We start from the raw sequence: 6,000 nt of genomic DNA, 5'->3' as shown, positions 1-6,000 counted from the left end.
GTGTAGTGTGCAGGAGACCTAATATTTATGCTTATAGTGATAAGATAATATTTGTACTTATCTTGCTCATAGTAATTTGAAATACAACAAGCTAGAATAGAATTGCATATTTCTCTAAAGTTTTATAAAACGTATCTCTACATATATCGAGATCAGATTAACGCTATTATAACTGAGAGTTAAAATAAACTGTTTATAAAATGTTGTAATTAGTGACGTGATCAGATTTGAAGAGTCTTGCATCAAAAATTACTCTTGTGTTACGCAATATTTGAATTATTTGCGTGAAAACATTCATTAACATGATTGATAATTATACTGATAGCAAATCGATACAGAATACAACTTTCTTCTTGACAATTCAGCTGCTGCGTCGTGTCCTGTTGCATCGGATTGCACCGCATTGGCTCTCGAAAGCGAGACAAAGTGCACGAGCGGATATATCTCGAATCGTCGGCGAAGCGAATCGGCTTAAGTGAAAATCGCTCGTCGGTTTGCAAACCCGTAAATATTGTAGTGGCGAAGCCGCGGGTGGCCGAAGCAGAGAGGAAGAAAGAAAAAAAGTAACGAAAGAGAGATAGAGAAACTGTGGGGAAGGTAGCAGGAAGGGGATGTGAGTGGGACGAAGTTTTTTCCGACTGACTGTCGTCTCGGTGCAGCAGCGTTAACACGTGCCTTCTTGCCCCCCTGAAGTGGTCCGTGCGATATGGCGGAAGAATCGATTGCACACGAAGAGAGACCCGGAGAAGAAACGCTTAAACCTCCTCCAGTCACTTCGTCCAGTTTTCAGCAAAGCTGTCTCTCTTTCTTTCCTTCTTGTAATAAATGTACGCTCCTCTCTCTCTCTCTCTCTCTCTCTCTCTCTCTCTCTCTCCTTTCTTCTTTTCTTTCAATCAGGTCGCTCACTCTCTCGCTCATTTTCTCTTCCGCAAATAAACTGTACGGTTATTAGTCCCGCACTTTTTTTACCGACTGACCATTGCGTAATGATTAACAAAACGTTTCAAATACTTCACAGCAGCATTTTTTCCGGATTCGACAGCGCTACTGATAATTTACTTTGAGAGTTTCTCGAGATGTAATGAGAAAATGGGGATAATAAGAAGATGCACGGACTAATAGTAAATTAAACAAAATATCGATATTTATGCTTTGTTTTAAGTATATATTGATATTCGTTCGATATATTTTATTTAAAAATAAACGAGATTACGTAAACGATATTTTTGCCTACATTATTCAGTTGAATTCAGTGAAATTGAAAAAAGAATATTAAGATCTCCATATTTTTTTTTCTTATACTACTCGAATAATATCAAAATAATGTTGCGAACATTAATTTTATGCCAGCAGACGGTAAATAATTGAATATCTAATTGTTAAAGTAAAATTAAAATAAATTATGTATTTCGTAAAGACGTTATACGTATAAATAGATTTTAAAAAATGTCATAAGGAAAATGTACTACGAATTAAGATTATTCGATTGAGTGATTTTTTTCTGGCAATCGGAGAACTTCAGTAAATCCGAGCAGTGGGGTTGCTCGGTCAGAAGAGCAAATATACGAGAATGGCGGAAAGGAATGGACAACATTCAGAGCGTGCTCGCCACGACCTTTCCACCAAGAGATATTTCAGGATGAATAGATCGCTTCCGATCAACTTCAATGTATGCGTGTAGAGGCTGTATCAAAAATTGCAGACTTCTTATCGCTTGAAAAGAGCTACATGTGTCAGTAATAAAAATTAAATAAAACTTTTTACTATTTATCGTAATTCTTTTTTTAAATACAAACAAATCTTAAGTCAAAATACTATCGAATATTTATCTAAAAAGTTTAATTAATTGAAAAAGAGACATGTAATAAAATTTATTGTCGGTATCAAATCTCATTGTTTATAACTATTAAATTCTGATATAGTAAATCTAAAAAATGTTCCTTCTTAACAAATTTTGTAATTATTAATATTAATGGTCGGTTCTTTTATTTTGTATTATTGTAAAATAAGGCTGTAAATAAAATATATAGTTCCTGATTCATACAGTATATGCAAAGAGTTCTTCTATAGTTTTCTTTATTTTTCTTTTCTCGAATACTGTCATGGCGTTTGAGATGTATGTGTGTGATAAAATCGCATAGTAAGAATCGAAAATTTTAAGAATTTTATTGTAAATATATTATTATTGCAAAAATAGATAATACTGATAATATATTTTTGTAATCATCAATATACATCAATTTATACAAAATATATCAAAATATATCAAACACACAAGATATATCTTAATAATTTTAACAATTAATAATTACTGATTTCTTAAATGAGAAAAATTTCATTAAAAACATTATTGATTTCATAACTCTATCTATATTATTCATTATTAAATATTTTGTAATTCATCCTTGCATAAAATTAAAGTAATCAATTAAAATAAGACTTATTTTAAAGTTCATTTCATTTATTACAAGTTCAAACTTAATTTATAAATATGTATGAAAAATAAATTTGTAAGTTGCTTAATTCAGAAATTATTTACATCTTAGCATGTACACTTTTGAAAAACTTGCTTCGAATTTGTTAAATCTTTCTTCTAAATAAAAAATAAAAAATTTTTTCTAAATAAAGAAAAAAGTATAGTGTATCTAAAATTATGAATAATTTTGTAATTTATATTTTTATTCGTTATAATTTTTATGATAACAGTTCATACGTTTAATCCTTGAATTTCCCTTGCAATAAATTAAAATAAGACTAATTCGTGATCTTTTCTAATTTTACAATTTCTTCCTCGAAAGAATAGTTATATTGTAATTGGAAGCTCCAGCCACGTATTCGCGCGTTTTTAGTCCCATCGGGAGGAATACGTAGGTACCATTATGTCGAATTTAGTATTGTGATTGTGTAACCGATGTGATGTGACTCCATTATAAAGTACGTCCGCGAGAGCGCTGCATTATGTCTCCGAAATAGCATTCGTCCGCTCCCTCTCTTTTTTTCCCATTGCTTTTCTATTCCAGTTCTGTTTCTCTCATTGGCAGTATGCGCCAACATTTGGCGTTTCAAGAAGAAGGACAGAGATATATGAAAAATTATATGCCGGTTTTGCGCGACAGAAGGCGCACGACCATAAATGCGTTCTATTAAAGCTCAAGTGCAATCGTATCTCGATAAAAATATTCCGAGTGTTTCGAACGGAATTGTTTGAAGATATTTTCTTTTGATATATGGCAATTAATAGTCCTTACCATCAAACAGTAAATTTTAAAGTAGCAATGTTTAAATTTAAAGAAGACTTAATCAAATTTATAAAATCTGACCTCCCTGATTAGTATATTACATCTACTATTGACTTTTCCTTTCTATTTCTGTCAATTGTAAAATTTTATTATTGCCCCTTTTGAAAATATCTATTTATATGTCTAGATATGGGACGAGTATCAAAATCGAGAGAGAAACAGAAATAATGGAAGATATATCTAGTAGAAGTAAAAAATTTAAAAGAAGAAATTTGTAGAATTGTAGAAGATGAGGTAAAAATTTATTTTTTAAGTTTATATCAAAAATAATTTTTGGCGCGTACAATCGATGTTAACGAAGTAAGTTCACCGAACACGAGATCAGAATAGAAATTCGGAAGTTGTCGATTCAGTTCCATCGATGTGGTCATGATTTTTGAAAAATATATATCGTTCAATCGAGACGATTCTTTAGTAAAAAGTGGATAGAGGAGATAAGGAAAAAAGGGTAAAGGAGGCAAAGAGAAGGGGGAGGGGTACAAAAGCGAGCCAACATCACCATCACCAACTACCATCACCGCCCAACACGGCGGTACGATATTCCGGTGGCTTCCTCCCCATCGCCGACGCTCGCCATCATACAATTTATTGGTAAACTTTGCTAGCTTGTTAGAGGGTTACGTGCGCTGGGATAAGAAATATCCAGAGTGGTATCCGCCCTCCTGCCCCGCTACCAGCATCCTCTCGCGCTCTCCTCTCGCTCCTTACGCTCCTACACCGTCGTCTTCGTGTTATCACCATTCTTCGCCTGTGCACCAGCACCAGCAGTATTGCCGGCACCAGCACGAGCATCAGTATCAGCAGCGGCGGCAGCAGCAGCGGCAGCAGCAGCGGCAGCAGCAGCAGCAGCAGCGGCAGTGCCGACCCCCTTGGTTATAGGGTTAGAATACCAGGGTTGCCTCCATCGTGCCACTGGTCTGCACCACTGCCTTCGACGCTCTGCCAACCACCACCAGCAGCCAACCTCTGCCACCTTGCCCTCTCCCTACACTCCCCTGTGTCTTCGTCCTTCGCCAGCTGCCTCCCCTCTCCTTCCTCTCACCCCCGGGGGCAGACTCCGCCGAGAATATGAATATCATACGTTGCCTCCGGATTCGCCGTTCCGCCTTCCCACGTACTCACGTCTCGAACGGAAAGCGCGGGGCACGTCGAAACGCGCGGGAACGAGCGAACGAACTCGCGGATTAAGTCTCGGGTAAGTCGAGGTCGAAGATCTCCGACCCGAAGTTCGGGTCTCCCGACCTCGCGGGCGGAGCGCATTTTCGGTAACGATACCTCGCGGGTGTACCGCACTGCATGCTTGTCCCTATTCTCTCTTTGAACTTCGAAGATATGGAGCTGACTCGAGAAACTGGAGAGACTCGTATCCAAAGTACCATTTACCAAGAGTTACATTGAATCGAAGTTATACTAAGTTAGACGCAGAAATGGGGACTTAGAAAGGAAGCTACGTAGCTCAGTGAAAGATTAACTCATATAGTAACGCATATAATATTATGAATACATATTTCAAATATATATTAATATACTACTTTATGAGAGGAATTAATTTAAAATTAAAAAACTTATAGGATATCGTATTTCAATGATCATTATTAATGTATTTCATACTTTTAAGGAGGTCTTTGTAAATTTATAAAAAAAGTATTTGTCTCTTTCATCCTTACAGGCGATAAATCTTCGCAGCTAATCAGAAGCTACGTTAATCCTCGGCACACACAAGGCTTTCGTTATTTTATTAACAGCTGCAATGCGACAGTATTCCTCGCGAGATAGAAACAAAACGCAGATTTGCGCACAGCATGAAGATGTACACGCTCCTCTGGAAGGAGGCTGAGTGTCGAGGATACGTTCGCGAGTTTTCCTCTGCCAGCACGTTGTCTGTGCACTTGTACATACTACTCAGCGTTTGTGTGTATACCGTGGCAAATCTCGATGAGTCGGTGAGGAAGAGAGAGAGAGAGAGAGGGAGAGAGGGAGAGAGAAAGGGAGAAGAGAAACGGTGCCGGGGACAACAATCATAACAATCTAGTTAAACGTTATAAGGATATCTCGCGTTAAGAGGCGTGCCAAGCGTTGCATAAAATCAAATTGTACGCCGAGCCGAGAAGTTATTGTCGTTCCTCATCCCTCCCTTCCCCTTTAAGTCCCTCGCCGCCTCCGCCCAACTTGTGCCGTCGCCGAAAATTTACCCAAGGATCCTCCACCTCCATCTCCCCGAAGTTTCCTCCCCGCGTCCCTCCCGCAACCTTCTTTCGGGGCTTTACCGGTGCGGCGTGGCGGCGGGCACATTCATCCCCGTGAATCTCTCCACCCTCGACAAACGCAATTTTTTGCGCTCCGCATTTGTCAAGGATCTTGAATAAATTCCGAGGAAATGTGTTCGCGTGGTAGCGCCGGTTATTTGAGTTATCTTGAGTTATATGATTAAGATGTAAAAGCGACAAGAACAAACAATATGCTTGTGCTGTTTTTGCCGCGTAAGATCCATTACTGAGAAAGTAACAAAAGTCACAATGCTTATTACATCTAATAGAACAAAGACGAATTGTAAAAATTGCTTTTAAGATACAAGTATGATTCGTTATCGTGAATCATTTCGCGAATAATTGTAGTAATGCCGAAAATAGGTACAGTTCCGTGCCGCACACAGAGAAACCATACGGATGATTATTAAACCCACGGACTTCGCGGAACGTGG

This window comes from Trachymyrmex cornetzi, unplaced genomic scaffold, assembly GCF_001594075.2.
Source record: "Trachymyrmex cornetzi isolate Tcor2-1 unplaced genomic scaffold, Tcor1.1 scaffold24, whole genome shotgun sequence".
NCBI classification, from domain to species: domain Eukaryota; kingdom Metazoa; phylum Arthropoda; class Insecta; order Hymenoptera; family Formicidae; genus Trachymyrmex; species Trachymyrmex cornetzi.
This window is presented reverse-complemented; position numbering follows the sequence as displayed.